This window comes from Bubalus bubalis, chromosome 2 (genome assembly GCF_019923935.1).
Source record: "Bubalus bubalis isolate 160015118507 breed Murrah chromosome 2, NDDB_SH_1, whole genome shotgun sequence".
Lineage (NCBI taxonomy): Eukaryota > Metazoa > Chordata > Mammalia > Artiodactyla > Bovidae > Bubalus > Bubalus bubalis.
This window is the reverse complement of record NC_059158.1, coordinates 89,532,810-89,549,466: the sequence shown is the minus strand read 5'-3', so window position 1 is coordinate 89,549,466 and position 16,657 is coordinate 89,532,810. Positions and strand designations below refer to the sequence as shown.

The 16,657-nt window shown below is 40.0% G+C and overlaps 1 long non-coding RNA gene across 1 annotated transcript in view; it reads left to right on the top strand.

Moving 5' to 3' along the window:
- The window catches only part of LOC123331327, a 33,924-nt gene extending 17,672 nt beyond the window's left edge, over positions 1-16,252 (top strand). The window contains exon 2 of the long non-coding RNA XR_006547889.2: positions 16,093-16,252. This is a non-coding gene — a long non-coding RNA (uncharacterized LOC123331327). The remainder of the gene's footprint in view (positions 1-16,092) is intronic.
- The last annotated feature ends 405 nt before the right edge of the window (positions 16,253-16,657 follow it).

The window sequence follows — 16,657 nt, the reverse complement described above, 5'->3', positions numbered from 1 at the left end:
GTTCCCTCAGGATGTATAGTAACAGTTTTCAACTGTCTCTGTAGTCCAAAAAAAAAAAAAAAAAAAATCCCCTAATATATATTCACCAGAAAAATTCATCATACATTTCTACCTTATTTGGTTATGCTTCCTAAAGTTTTCTTCTGCAAAAGTCAGAGTGAAAGTAAACGCTGACTGTATCTGATCTTTTGCTTTAGAATGAGGCTCCCATTCTTGGTCAAAATGATGGAAGCATCAAACATGGTCCTCTCGAATGCTTCTGGCAGTGTAAGACCAGCATCTTTTGCTACTTGTTCTAATTTTCTTCTTCAAAATGTCCATTTCCCTTATGCTTTGTTTTTGCAGAGTTACAACTTTTCTCCACAATTTGTATGTGCCAGTCTTCAATGAACATTTCTAAAGCTCAGCATTTCCCTGTTCATTGTTCTAGTCAATTCTGGTTACAGTGAATGACAGAATGAAAGTTACTCGAATTCTGTTAGTCTTTATAATCACTATGTTATCACTGATTCTTTCAAATCTGTAGTTTAGACTCAGGAAAATGTGGTTCAACTGTGCCCAAATTTAGGTCTAATGATTCCAGTTTATCATGAATTTACTCCTGAAAAAAAATGTGTATAGCTGAGTTTGCATGTGTCGTAGCCCAACTGTATAACTGGAAGTTCTCCAAATAAATTTCTATGATATGGAACACAATGTTTATGAAAGGATAAGTAACACAACTGTGTTAATTAGAAACATATGCATGTTATTAAAACTAAACAGAAACCATAGTTGTCATTGTTTAGAATTTCCAGCTGATGACCATGTGATAATAAAAAGCAAGCCCTTTTTAGGTTGGTTTTAGTATTGTTTTTAATTTCCTTTAGATAATGCATCTCTTATGCCTGCAAGAAAAAGGCTGTTCCCACTGCCCTCTTGTCTGTAGGCTACCACCTCCTAAGGTCAGCCAGGGATGGAGATTGGGAGACAAGAGAGATTAAGTAAGACTGTGATGTACTCATGTATCAGGGCTTCTTCCTCCTAAACAGAACACCAGGGGAGGGGACCACCAGGAGAATATACTGGTTAATCTAAGATTTTATGTTTATTCAGTTCCCCTTGCCTGTGATTGGTTTAGGCATGTTGAAATTATAACCTTTAAGCATGTTGAAATTGTGGAAATTATAGCCAAAGAGCCTTGAAGAGAAGTCTGTTGTGAGGCTTTCAAATCCATCAGTGTACCTCAAGCATTGTCTATAACTAAGACTTACACATAAACTATAAATAAATAACACACATGAATGGGCATATATATATATACATGTATGTGAAAGTACATATGGGCTTCCCCGATGCTCAGTGGTCGAGCATTCACCTGCCAGTGCAGGAGACACGGGTTTGATCCCTGGGTCAGGAAGAGCCCCTGGAGTAGAAAATGGCAACCCACTCCAGTATTCTTGCCTAGAGAATTCCATGGACAGAGGAGCCTGGAAGGCTGCAAACATGGAACCACAAAGAGTCTGAGCACTCACATCTAACCTAACCGCTTTATGTTTCAAAGGAATTCTTTTTATTGTTTGTTTTAAATGTATTTATTTTTAATTGAAGGATAATTGCTTTACAGACAATGTTCTTTCTTGGTCATCAAATAGCTCAGTTCAGTCTCTCAGTCATGTCCGACTCTTTGAATCCCCATGGACAGCAGCATGCCAGGCTTCCCTGTCCATCACCAGCTCCTGAAGCTTGCTCAAACTCATGTCCATTGGCTCAGTGATACCATCCAACCATCTCATCCTCTGTCGTCTCCTTCTCCTCCCGCCTTCAATCTTTCCCAGCATCAGGGTATTTTCCAATGAGTCTATTCTTTGCATCAGGTGGCCAAAGTATTGGAGTTTCAGCTTCAGCATCATTCCTTCCAATGAATATTCAGGACTGATTTCCTTTAGGATAGACTGGTTTGATCTCCTTGCAGTCCAAGGGATTCTCAAGAGTCTTCTTCAACACCACAGTTCAAAAGCATCGATTCTTCAGTGCTCAGCTTTCTTTATGGTCCAACTCACACATTCATACATGACTGCTTGAAAAACCATAGCTTTGACTATACAGACCTTTGTTAGCAAAGTAACATCTCTGTTTTTTAATATGCTGTCTAGGTTGGTCATAGCTTTTCTTCCAAGGAGCAAGCATCTTTTAATTTCATGGCTGCAGTCACCATCCACAGTGATTTTGGAGCCCAAGAAAATAAAGTCTCTCACTGTTTCCATTGTTTCCCCATCTATTTGCCACAAAATGATGGGACCAGATGCCATGATCTTCGTTTTGAATGTTGAGTTTTAAGTCAGCTTGTTCACTCTCCTCTTTCACTTTCATCAAGAGGCTTTTTAGTTCCTCTTCACTTTCTGCCATAAGGGTGGTGTCATCTGCATATCTGAGGTTATTGTTATTTCTCCCGGCAATCTTGATTCCAGCTTGTGCTTCATCCAGCCGGCATTTCACATGATGTACTCTGCATATAAGTTAAATAAGCAGAGTGACAATATACAGCCTTGACGTACTCCTTTTCCTATTTGGAACGAGTCTGTTGTTCCATGTCCAGTTATGTTGCTTCTTGACCTGCATACAGATTTCTCAGGAAGTAGGTAAAGTGGTCTTGTATCCCCATCGCTTTAAGAATTTCCCAGTTTGTTGTAGTCAAAGGCTTTATCATATACCAACCACTAGAGGGCAGTATAAACCAACAAAAAGTCCCACCATCCAGCCTGCTGCAGAATAATCCTGAGACAACCTAAACAGGCTGTTTATCAGTCATTTCATTAGAATAACCAATTTAGGCAAAATAATTCAGCTAACATTGTTTAACAATCCAAAATGAAAATACTTTTACTAATTCCCATAAGAAATACGTATATTCTAAGCAGTTAGACAACCTTAGGCGTAAGTATTCAGAGTCTAGGGTCAGAGTGACCAGGTTTAAATCTGTCCTACACATACCCTTAATAGCAGTGTGACCTTGGGGACGTTTTTTCTACTTCTTTATTTCCTTATCAATAAAATAATAGTAATAGTGCCGTTAGAACAGTGCCTTCCTAGTGCACAGTGAGCATGCTCTGTTAGTGTTAGTTCTCATCAGAGGTTAAGCTCTCAGGCTCTAGAGTTACACTGCCTGGATTCAATTGCTAGATCTATCAAGTTAAATAAATAACTTGGCTAATTTCAAGCGAGATATTTTTCTTAGTCTCAGTGTCCTCGTCTGTAAAAAGGTGGTAATAACAGCACCCCTGAGATAAGTGCTTGAGGAGTAAATGCTTGCACACTTAGTATAGTGCCCGGCACGTAGTAAAATGTAATAAATGCTTATTTTAGTATTACTTTTAATATTCTTTTTATAATCACTTGCAGTATTATTATTAGACTTGTAATGAAAACTTTGGCAGTGGTCCTCACGCATGTTTGAGAAAGAGCAGCATGGAGCACATTTCCTGATTCTTGCTGAAGTCAGCCAGGTTCCAGACCTGTTTCAAAGCTTTGCCTCTACCAGAAAACCAAATGGAAACTCATACAGTTAAGTGGAGAATTTGATCTTTGTCAACAGACAGTGTATATAGTTGAGTGCCCCTTTAAAACCTACTTTCTTTTTGGAAGGAGATATTTTCCTTGGGTTGTTCAAAAACTTGGAGTTTCTGTACAAGGTGTCAGCCTTTGTGCATTTCTAGAGAGGCTTTTACAGATCAAAGTGGGCATCATTTTTAGTTTTTCCCTAAGGGGGTGTATGCTGGTGTTTACTGTCACTGAGCAAGGATGGCTTGGCATTGGCATCTTGGCATCTTTCTATCTGCATGGAGAAACTTGCCTTTTCAAAAATCATACTTCAAAATGGTATAAAACATCACCAGTCACTTTAGTATATCTGCCAGAAGAATTTGATGATGTTGGACTATTGCTTAGCATATAGACCTTTTAGTAGTCAAAAAAAATTGTTAATAATGGCAACAACAACAAATTGATTTCAGGAGTTTACCAATAGGATTTTAAGATTTATACTTTGTCAGGCTTCCCTGGTGGCTCAGTGGTAAGGAATCTGCCTGCCAATGAAGGAGACACAGGTTTGATCCCTGATCTGGGAAGACCCCACACACCACAGAGCAACAAAGCCTGTGTGCCACAACTGTTGAATTTGTGCTCTGGAGCCCAGGAGCCACAACTACTGAAGCCCCTGTGCCCTGCTCGTGCTCTGCAACAAAAGAAGCCACTGCAACGAGAAGACCACACATCGCAACTAGAGAGCAGCCCCCGATCCGCGCAACTAGAGAAAAGCCTGCGTTGCAACGAAGTCCCGACACAGCCATAAATAAATAATTTTTTAAAAAGATTTTTAGTTTGTCAAAATGAACCAAAAAAGCAAAACTGCTTTGCCTAGTCTAAAAATCCTGAAGATGCCAGCCCATCTGGTCAATGTGGGGCAGTGAATTGGCTTCCCTGTCAGTTTTGCTCAGTCTCAACTCTGAACTTCCTGTTTCACTGATCACCATTGCTGTTCAAATTGTGATATCTCGGAAAGATGGAGAAAATGGCTGTCTTGGACTGTTCTAAGCGCTGGATCACTTCCAGAAGACAGCTTCCCCACGCGAGCCAAGGAATCTGTTTTCACCAAGTTAAAAGTTCAAAAGACTTGCCCCCAAAGTCAGAGCTTCTGTAGCCAGACAACTGGTGTTCCAGTGTGATCATGTCTGCCCTTTCAATGTAAAAACTAAAGCACTTTGTAAAACCTGAAAACAGTTTAAGACATTAAAAAGAGAGACGCCTCCCCTCCCCAAAAAAAGGAATTTTCATGCACTATAGAAACCATTCAGAGGCAAAACATCACGTCCTAGTGGATATAATAGGGTCTTGCATCCCCCTCTTATTTGAACACAACTCTCATTGACTTAAAAGTGACATTTCCAAATGGGCTGCAAGAATGATTTGTCCTCTAGACAAAGCAGGCTGCATTTGTTCTGGTAGAATGGCTTCTCTTCTTTGTCTCCAGATAATTTGATACAGCATTCATTCATTCAAGTGTGACTCTCATTTGAAAATTTTCTCAATGAGACCATTTAAAAAATATTTTTTAATCTGGAGCTTTCATGACTTAGTCTAAGGCTTCTTTCAGCCTTTTTAGCCTTGTCCCTTTTAGCTTAATAGTACTGGCAAACATTGATCTTCAGAAATAAAACTCTTCACAGTAAATCTCAACTTAAATCCGATCATTTTCCGCTAAGACTTTGTTTGGGCTATACAGGTGCAGTGTCTGTCCACAGTTTTAGAACTAGGGATTTTCTAATGGCTTCAGAATTTTTCTCCCAGATAAAACGAGAGGTTATCAGCCTTCAAACTTGGAAGGGAAGGGAAATCACTTAAATGACATCTAGTGTCTTCCACATGCCTGCGGTTATTTCAAGAGGAGTAACAAATCTTTGCAAGTTGAAAAATCGACAGCTGTGAGTGATATTGTTTTCTCTCCTGGGAAATGTGCCGCACCAGGGGCCAATCTCCCTTCTACCCACCTTCTTCAGTCTCCTGCACTTCCTGGCCCTTCAGGTCAGAATTCCCATAAATTTCAGGGTCTGCCATTTTCTCAGGGCAGAGGTGAGATGGGGAAGAGGAGACTACAAAATCACATCTTCATTAACTCAAACAAAACAGCCTTTCAGGGTTTACATTTTCAGCCTATGAATCTTCTTCGTGATGGTTCCCATGTCTCCTGAAATAAACAATGTAGAAAGAAAAATGTTATGGTCTCTATTTGCAGCATTTGGTTCTGAAAATAACTGCAGGAGAGGTGACCTAGTGAAACATGCCTGAGCAAATCTCTGTGGCAGCGCTTTCACAGCTGCCTCTCTCTAATCAACAACCAGTGTCCTAGGTGCTGCAATACCTGTGTGTGAACACGCAAGCCAAAATTAGAAGGTCTCCTTAATGCTAAAGGTGAGACGCCAGTTAAATTTAGAACCAACCAGAAGGCAGTCTGGTTAATGGTTGTGCTGTACATTCAACTTCTGCTTTAGCTTATGACTAGGGTTTGAATGAATAATCAGTATTTAAAGTCAGGGTGGCCCTTTAAAACATAAATAACAGAGACCATCAATGAGATTGTTAAATATCAAAGAGGTTACTACTACTTCCTAAATTTCCCCTTGAGTGAGAAGTGAGGGATCAAATTCAGAAACACTTCATTTGATAAAAACTAAATGCAGTCCTTCTTCTCACTAATCTCCTCCCAAGAGTTTGCTCTTCACCAGAGCAAATTAACTGAGGGTGAACGATGATCAAAAGAACAACTTATGAAGAGCCAACTCCATAAATCGCTGGTGAGACTGAAACACAGATCAGAAAAAAATCTTTCTTTAGTCTGAGATCAGAAGCAAAAGGCCCAGATATAAGCATGAGATAACTACTATAAATAAATGGAGAGAAAAGAGCAAGCAGGGTCCAGCCGCGATCACCAGAGGACTTGCTGGTGCCTGGCAGCTCCTCACAGCCCTCTTCCTGCACCTTGCCCATCAGGTAGAGCCAGAATCACGAGGAGCTCCCAACTCGCAACCTCCACACACCCACCCATTCCTCCACACACGCTACACACACACACATGCACCACCCCCCTATACAGTGCCCTCACACACACACACAAAACACACAACACCCCACATACATCCAATACCCACTCCCACATGTAACACCCCCAGACACAGCATGCCCCAACAATGCTCCTATACACATACCACCACACACACACCATCTCATACACACACAAAAACACACCACCTTCCCATACACATACATCAGCCTCCAAACACACAATACCCCCCAAAACCTCCTCACACAGACACAAAAAATATATAGTATCTTATACAATATCTCACATACACACAGCACCTACACTCACACACACCATACAACACATACAAACACAAACTGCACACACACACACCATTGTCCCTATATACATACCACTCCCACGCACATATATCACCCACACACAACACCCACACACACACCACAAACATGCATACCATCCTCCCTACGCACACACCCCTACACACACACCACCACCTCCCCCCAACACAACACACCAGCACGCACACATGTATGCAAACACACACACCATCCTACACCCACACACCTCACACACTGATTTTCTTCTTTATGAGTGGAGTTTACACAAGCCCTTTGAGTTTAGCAGAAATGAACAGAGGGAATTTACATAGGAGTTAAGAAAGTCCATACTTTAAGAAATAGTCATCTGAAAATCACTTCTGGAATATATCCTACCGAGAGAACTGCACACATGTCAAAGGACTTGTGTACAAGGTTATTAATTGTAGTGTTCAATATACAGAAATCACTGGAAATAAGCTGCTCCTCATCCCCACAATAGAACCACGTGATTATAAAAAGAGTACCATCTGAGAATGCTCTTCAGGATATATTAGTGCTGAACAGTGTATATATATTATTTCTAGTGCAAGAATGGAGAGGACATAGGATATGTATTTATATTTACTGAAACTCTGGAAGGAAACAAGTTAATGAAAGCATTCTCTAACAGGTTAATGGAGACAAAGATGGGTACATTCTGATGAATGAATTTTTTTAACTTTTTTAAAAATAGATTTTTTTTTGATGTGTACCATTTTTTAAGTCTTTATTGAATCTGTTACAATGTTGCTTCTATTGTTTATGTTCTGATGTTTTGGCAGCAAGACATGTGGGATCTTAGCTTCTTGACCAGAGATTGAGCCCATATTCCCTGCATTGGAAGGCAGAGTCTCAACCACTGGACTGCCAGGGAAGTCCCAGTGAATGACTTTTTAAGTCACTTTTGGTTTTTCAACCATGTGAATGTATTATCTATTCAGAATATTTTATTTAAAACAATGACACTACAACTCAATAAATAAAACAAGCCAATTTTTTTTTTAATGGGCAACAAATTTGGATACTTCACCAAAGAAAAGAGATGGATAGTAACTAAGAACCAAAAAAGGATGCTCAGCATCATTAGTCATTAGAGAAATGCAAATTAAAGCCAGAATGACTCAAATAAAGACCCCAAGAATACCAAGTGCTAAGAGGGATGTGGAGCAACTGGAATTCACATACTGCTTGTGAGAACACAAAATGAAACACTCACTTTGGAAAACAGAGCATCAGTTTCTTAAATGTTTAATATCAGTTCAGTTGGACACTCAGTCGTGTCCAACTCTTTGTGACCCCATGGACTGCAGCACGCCAGGCTTCCCTGTCCATCACCAACTCCCGAAGCCTACTCAAATTCATGTCCATCGCATTGGTGATGCCATCCAACCATCTCATCCTCTGTCAACCCCTTCTCCTCCCGCCTTCAATCTTTCCCAGCATCAGGGTCTTTTCCAATGAGTCGGTTCTTCTCATCAGGTGGCCGAAGTATTGGAGTTTCAACTTCAGGATCAGTCTTCCCAGTGTTTAATATACATTTACCATATTATCCAGGCTTTCCAGGTGGCTCAGTGGTAAAGAATCCGCCTGCCAAGCAGGAGATGCAGGTCCAATCCTTGGGTTAGGAAGATCCCCTGGAGAAGGAAATGGCAACTCACTCCAATATCTTGCCTATTCATCTTTGACAAGAGCAAAGACTATCAGATAGTTCTATTCCTAATTCTACCATGAATTACCTGCAGAGTCTCTAAGTGCATGTTAAGGACTGGAATAATAATATAGAAACTGGAGAACGTGAGACCAAGAATCCTTTTGTTGTTTATCCTAGAAATTAAAAAATAAAGAATTGATCCAGTCAAGGTCTTCTCAAGCAGGAAGGGCTAATTTGAAAGAAAATGCTTCCCACTGTAGAAGGGCAACAGCAGAAAGTTGAAATTCTGTTACTTGTATTTTTTGGTCAACATAAAATGGCCTAACAAGGAAAAGAGGGGAAAATGGAAATGTATCCTATCTATTAATTAATATATAATCATTATAATTTATTCATATTGGTTTTTTTAATCTATAAAGTTCATTTCCCATGCACATGTATTTTCTGTTGACTGATTGCAGGCTGACAAGTGACTGCCCATTGGCCTAGCTTAGGCATTCCTGGCTGTACCATTAACATGTTGAATCCAGTTTGGATCTAACAGTTTAAAGCAGGGCACTTGCCTTTGTTCGCCTCACCTCAGTTTACAGTCATTTGCTCAAAGCAGCTAAACCAAATCCTAGAATGTCATGTGAAGTTCAACAGAATATCCTTTAGGTTTGTGCCAGTAAAATCCCTTTATGATGAAGGTGAAAACAATAAAGAATTGCAATATAGGCCAAAACTGCTAGGTAAAACCTCTCATTTTATCTTACATATATGCATACACACATACACATGCGCAAATATATTCTGATTATAAAAATAATGCAAAAGGCTGTAAAACATTTTAGAAAATCCTCCCCAATTCCACTTCCCAGCTATCCAATGTTAGTTTTTCACTAAATATTCCTCTAGACTGTTTTCTATAGAACTACATGTTTATTTTAAGAGCATTGCTTATACAAAGATAATTTAAAGAAATTCAAGCCACGATACACAGATTGGATATTAATACTTCACCCTAATTAGAAAAAGGAAATTATGTGAGAGGATATATATAAATATCTCAAAAGAATATGTCTGAATAATTCATTAACTTTTAAAGTATTAATCTAGGGCTGTTCCCTTTGATGATGATTAAGAGAATGTAATAGAAACTGTATGTAAAAAGAGTAAAATAAAATTACAGAATCGTCTGATTCTACATAAAAATTCTTAGCAGCAGTATTTCACAAAGAGTTAGTATGTTTAATTTATGATCGTGACAGTTAAGAACATGCTACCCCCCAAATATGGCACCTTAGCACACTGAATATTTTAAGCTGAAGGAATTTGAGAAATGGCAGGTGTGGGAAGGACTCTCTGATCTGCCCTTCTCCCTGGAAGAAGGTCAAAAGACCCTCCTGTGAGAAGTGATTTCCCTCTCTCCAGAGAAAAGGGGGGACACTGAAAGGAATCTGAACAAACAGGCCTCCTTGCTAGGTTGCCCTCGGTTTTGCACTCTCCGCTCTTGCCCTTTTGTCCCATCACGTTTCTCTGTGACTTTGCACTCTTCATCAAAGCTAGTATAAAAACACTCAGGTTTAACTGTTTTCTGGGGGTCTTCATTCCCTTGTGAAGACTCCTGTGTCACATAAAACTTATACTGAATACATTTGAATGCTTTTCTCTTGTTAATCTCTTTTGTTACAGAGCCCCAACAGAGAACTTAGAAGAGTAGGAGGAAAAAAAAAATTTTCTTCATCCCATACAATAAAAAATATTTTACTGATAGGAATACTTAATATAATATAATAAAGTACATGCCCTAATGCATTTAGCCATTTGAATTAGGTATTTGAATTAAGGGAAAACAGTGATTAATAACTAGAGGTAATTAACATCAAGATATCTTAACTGTCTCAGTTCAGTTCAGTTCAATTGCTCAGTTGTGTCCGACTCTTTGCCACCCCATGGACTGTAGCACACCAGACCTCCCTGCCCATCACCAGCTCCCGGAGTTTACTCAAACTCATGTCCATTGAGTCAGTGATGCCATCCAACCATCTCATCCTCTGTTGTCCCCTTCTCCTCCTGCCCTCAATCTTTCCCAGCATCAGCATCTATTCCAATGAGTCAGTTCTTTGCATCAGGTGGCCAAACTATTAGAGTTTCAGCTTCAACATCAGTCCTTCCAATGAATATTCAGGACTGATTGTCCTTAGGATGGACTGGTTGGATCTCGTTGGAGTCCAAGGGACTCGCAAGAGTCTTCTTCAACACCACAGTTCAAAAGCATCAATTCTTTGGTGCTCAGCTTTCTTTATAGTCCAACTCTCACATCCATACATGACCACTGGAAAAACCATAGCCTTGACTAGATGGACCTTTGTTGGCAAAGTAATGTCTCTGCTTTTTAATATGCTGTCTAGGTTGGTCATAACTTAACTGTCTAGACCCAGCCTATTCCAGAAAGATTAAGAAAACCTTTAAGATCAGTGTTTTATATTACCATATATACAATTCATTTGGGTCATAAAAATATGTTTGGCAATCAAAAATATACCCAGTCAAGGTTTGAAAGGTCAAATACTTACAACATTTAAAGTAATAAACAAACAAACAACAAAACAATACTCAGCCCCAGAAGTAGATTCCTTGAAGGCAGAGGCAACGTCTAATCCAATTAGCAGTTTCTCTTCTTATATTTAACTCCATAGTTTTACTAATAACTTCATGCAAGTTTAGACATTATCTACTCATTTCCTACTATGGAAGAATTTTTCTTGCAGAATTTTGGAGACACTGCTGCAATAGCTTGTAACTACTAGTGTTGTTGAGAGTCTAATGCTATTCTAGTTCCTTGTGGCTTTTCTTTTTCTTTCTTGAAACTTTTAGATTCTTACTATCGCTAATGATGGAGGGTTTTTCAGTGACGTGCCTTGATATGGCACTTTCATTTTCATTTCTCATTCTTATTTGGACCTGTCATATTTTTATTCTGGAATAGGCTCCTGTATCATGTCTAGGATGGTTAACTTTATGTGTCAGCTTGACAGGGCCACAGGGTGCCCAAATAGCTGGGTAAACATTATTCTTGGTGTGCCTGAGTGTTTCTAGATGAGATTAACGTTTGAATCAGTGAGTAAAGCAATTGTCCTCCAGTGCGGGGAGGCCTCTTTCAATTCACTGAAACCCTGAATAGGAAAAAAAAAAAAAAAGGCTGAGTAAGAGAGAATTCACTTTCTGCTAGTCTTCCATATGGGAAATCAGTCTTCTCCTGCCTTTGGACTCAGGCTTGAACTGCAAATACACCATTGACTTTCCTGGGTCTCCAGCTTACTGATTGCAGATCTGGGTACGTGCTGACCTCCATAATCAATAAGTAAACTGATTCCTTATAATAAATACATTGAATTTATATAAATAGATACATATACACCATTGATTCTGTTTCTCTGGAGAATCCAGACTGATACAATAGCTGACAATTTCTGCTGCTTTTGTTTTATTTCTGAAATCCCTATTAATCAGATACTGAATCTCTTAAACTGCTCTAGTTTTCTTTCTTTTTCTAGTTTTTTGTTGTTGTTGTTGTTGCTGCTGCTGTTCTGCTTTTCAGGGATTCTTCAACTTTGTCTTTTAACCCTCTATTGAATTTTTTACTTAAGTCAACATATTTTTAATTTCAAAAGCTTTTCTTGTTCTTTATATATTCCATTGTCTTATCATCCTGTTTTCATTTCAAGGATGTGGTATCATCACTTGTCTTTCAGAGGATGTTAGTCATTTGGAGTTTCCTTCTGTTCTCTGCACTGTCTTTATTCTTCTGAGCTCCTTTTCTCTTCTCATTTTGTCCCCATTTTTTCATGTCTCAGGCTTTCCTCACAAAGTCTGCCAGTTCATATTAAACACGAGGTGCTAAAAGGCTGATTGAAAGCTCTAGGAACATGAATGGGGCTTTCTGAATGGTGAGTTTCACTGTAGGGTAATCAAGTGGAACTTGGACATTTTACTGGACAACCCTAAATGTCAATAGGTCTTTTTTCTTGGACCTTCTCCAAGGAAAAATTATCTAGTCTACTGACTGAGGGGTATACATTTCCTTGCCAGCATTCTGGGGACTGAGGTGGGGAGAAGGCATGGGCTTCACTGTGCCGTGTGTAATCTTTCTCTCAACCCCACTATTTTCTGTCTGGTGCCTCATCCCCTTCAGTTGTGCCTGTCATCATCCCTGAGGCCAGAGTCTCTTTGGCATCATCTCCTCATGGATCAAGCCTCCCATTTCCTGATGAGGTGGAGGGTGGGGGGTGCTATAATCTGTGGACATCAGGGCTGGGATAGAAGTTCAAGGGGTCTACTTGCTCCTTGTGCAAACTCTCAACTAATTTTCCTATGTTCATCTCACATCTTGCCCCTCCTGAAAGTACATGGTGTCTCTAATTTCTGAGTCTCTTGGGTATTCTGGGCCATGAATCAGTTTGCTTCTCACTGGTGACTACTTCTGCAGAAACATAAGCTTCAGTTTTCACCATCCTGATAATTCAGTTACTGTTTATCCTCCACTTTAACCTTCCAAAATTCTGCTGATATCGCTAATCCTCTTCATGCTCTCTCTGGTCTATTGGCCCTGTATTACCTCTTAATGTCTTTACTGTCATTTGGGTGAGATTTTAGGAAAAAGCATTGCTGTTGTTGTTGTTTAGTTGCTGCTGCTGCTGCTAAGTCGCTTCAGTTGTGTCCGACTCTATGCGACCCCATAGACAGCAGCCCACCAGGCTCCCCTGTCCCTGGGATTCTCCAGGCAAGAACACTGGAGTGGGTTGCCATTGCCTTCTCCAATGCGTCATGTCAAATTCTTGCAACCCCACGGATTGTAGCCTGCCAGGCTCTTCTGTCCATGGGATTTCCCAGGCAAGAATACTGGAATGAGTTGCCATTTCCTTTTCCAGGGCATCTTCCTGACCCAGGGATTGAACCCACATCTCCTGCATTGACAGGTGGATTCAGCCACCAGGGGAGCCCCAGGAAAAAAGCATAGATGAACTCAAAACACATGTTGCAATAGATCCTTTGCATTAAATATAGAGAACAAAACCCCAAAACACCATTCTTCCAAGCCCTCCTTTCTCCCAAGGCAGTATCTGTCTGTGGTCTGGCATACACACCTTCCCCAGGTTAATTCTTGATGATTATACATACACAAACTATTTGATTGTTCTGTATTTTTTTGTTCTAGCCTTGGTTTCATCACTTAATAAAATGTCTTGGAGCTATTTCCATATTAGTACCTATAGTCCTAACTCATTCTTTCTAATAACTATATAATATTCAATAGTATAAATTTATCATAATTTATTTAAATACTCTTTTAAACTTTATACACATAGACATATATATATATACATACACATTTATCTTCTTGAAAGGTAAGTAAATTAAGTGACTAGAATTGCGTAAACATCAAATAATCATATTTGACATTTGATATGTAAGGGAGAAATCAAAAGGACCATGTTATATACATAGAAATCTTCACTGTTGAGTTATGTCTAATAGTGGATGAATAGAACCATCTCCAGTGCCTCCAGAATCTGAGATATTAGGATTCAACACCATTTAAAGATGCACCAGAATGAAGCTCAAGCATCCTTGAAGCTATGCACTGACATAAAGCTATGTTCTATAACTCTGTGGTTCAGTTTGCAGTTTATCTTTTTACAAAGCATGAGATGTATTCTCCTCTAATCAGAACCACTTTGTGTCAGAGTCCTGACAGGAAACAGATGGCACTTTCAAGTAGGGGAACTGAGGTGAATTTAATGAAGGAACCATTTTCAGTGGTGTGAGGGTTAAGGGAAACCAAAAAGGCGAGGTATTAAGGGCTTGCAACACAGAGAGCGATGACCACCTTTAAGCCCTAAGATCAGAAAAGAGAACAGTCACTGGCCCCAGAGAGCAACTCTAGCTGTAAGCCAGGGCACCTGTGGGAGCCATGCCTTGGCAGAATGACACAGCCAAGCTTCTGCAACCACAAAGGGAAAACACCTGACCTCACTCTTCATGGGTTTCTGTTTGCTGAAGCTGGCACCCTAGGTGAGGAGAAGAATAGAGAGTCAGTCTGGAGAGGCAAAGGGAAACTAGTTCTCCTATATGAAAGAGGTACCTCCGTGTCCTACTTTTCTCATTATTAGTCACATTTGCGGACCTCAGGGCAAAGCCTTTCACCAAGAACCACAGATGATATATTTATCCAATCATAGGGCACCCACGCTCATGAGCGCATGCTCGTTTGCATTCGACTCTTTGTGACACCATGGACTGTAGCACACCAGGCTCCACTGTCCATGGAATTTTCCAGGCAAGGATACTGGAGTGGGGTGCCATTTCCTACTCCAGGGGATCTTCTCAGCCCAGGGATGGAAACAGTCTCCTGTGACTCTTGCACTAGAAGGCAGATTCTTCATCACTGAGCCACGAGGGAAGCCCTTAGCCAATCATGAGTGAGCCTGTGCTCGGTCGCTAAGTCACATCTGACCCTTTGTGACCCCATAGTAATGAATTAATTGACATCTCTGAAAATCGCCCACACCTCTGGTTTTCATTCCAATTATATAGAAAAGAGACTACGTATAAGAAGAGTCAATAGTAAACCATCCTCTACCTTCCCCCTCCCATCAGTATTTAGTTTCCTTATTATTCCAGGCTCGGGCTCTGCAGATAACATATACCATCAGTACTGAATGGGATGTCTCTGTCCAGGCTCTAGGAGAAAAATTCCATCACGGCCGAAGGCTAAGCCCACCAGAGAGTGCAAGAGGGGAGTAAAGGATGGGGGCCATCCTTATGTTTGTAATAAATATTAATCCGTGACAGAAACAACATACAAGAATATGGACGGGGTCCATAAGGAAGCAGAGTCTTACACAAATCAATATAGTTAAATAGTATTCTGGCAATTCCAAAGCAGCAATCTTCTTTAAGAATAAAGTTTGTTTTCATTTATAAGCAATAGAAAAAAAAATGGAGATGGGAATATCTGCAGATAGTCTTACCCTAAAAGAGTAAATCTGTGATGACGGTTACACAAAACTGGGCTTCCCTGATAGCTCAGTTGGTAAAGAATCCGTCTGCAATGCAGGGGACCCCAATTCGATTCCTGGGTCGGGAAGATTCTCTGGAGAAGGGATAGGCTACCCGCTCCAGTATTCTGGCCTAGAGAATTCCATGGACTGTATGGTCCGTGGGGTCACAAAGAGTTGGACACAACTGAGTGACTTTCACTTTCACTTTACACAAAACCACACACAGATAAAATTGTATAGAACTGTACAGGTACCCACCAATGAGTGAACGTTAAATGATGAACATGGAATGAGGGCTGTGGAGTGTATCAAGCTCAGTCTCCTGGTTTGATGTTGCACTGTAGGTATGTAAGATGTCAGCCTTTGGGGTGACTGGCTGGAGTGTACCAGGACCTCTCTGTACTATTTTTGCAACTGTGAATCTGTAATTAACCACAACCCTCCCCCAATCTTTTAAAGGTTACAAACTGTGTGATTCCATTTATTTGACATTCTTGAAAAGACAAAAGCATAGCAACAGACAACAAATCATTGGTTGCCAGGGGCAGAAGAAGGATGTGACTACAAAGGAGTCGCTCAAGGAGATTTGGGGGGAGAAGGGAGGGACAATTCTGTATCCTGATTGTTATTGTGGTTAGGAGAATCTATACATGTGTTAAAACTCTTAGAACTGTATACCATGAAAATGTCAATTTTACTGTATATTAATTATTTTAAAAAATTTGTCATTATCTTACATATTTAAAAAAAATACTGCTGAAAGCTTTGGATCAGACTTTCATTTGAATTTTGCAATAGGGAATTCCTTGGCGGTCCAGTGGTTGGCACTCTGCGCTCTCACTGCCAAGGACCTGAAACAGGAATTCAGATCCCTCAAGCCACTGGGTGAGACAAAAAAAAAAAAATTGGGCAATTGGGCAAGTTAAGTTCCAGTTATCCAATCTATAAAATAGTACTGATAATATCCATCTAATGATGATGTATGCAAAACTTAGCACATTGCATAGCACTGAGTAAATAGCAT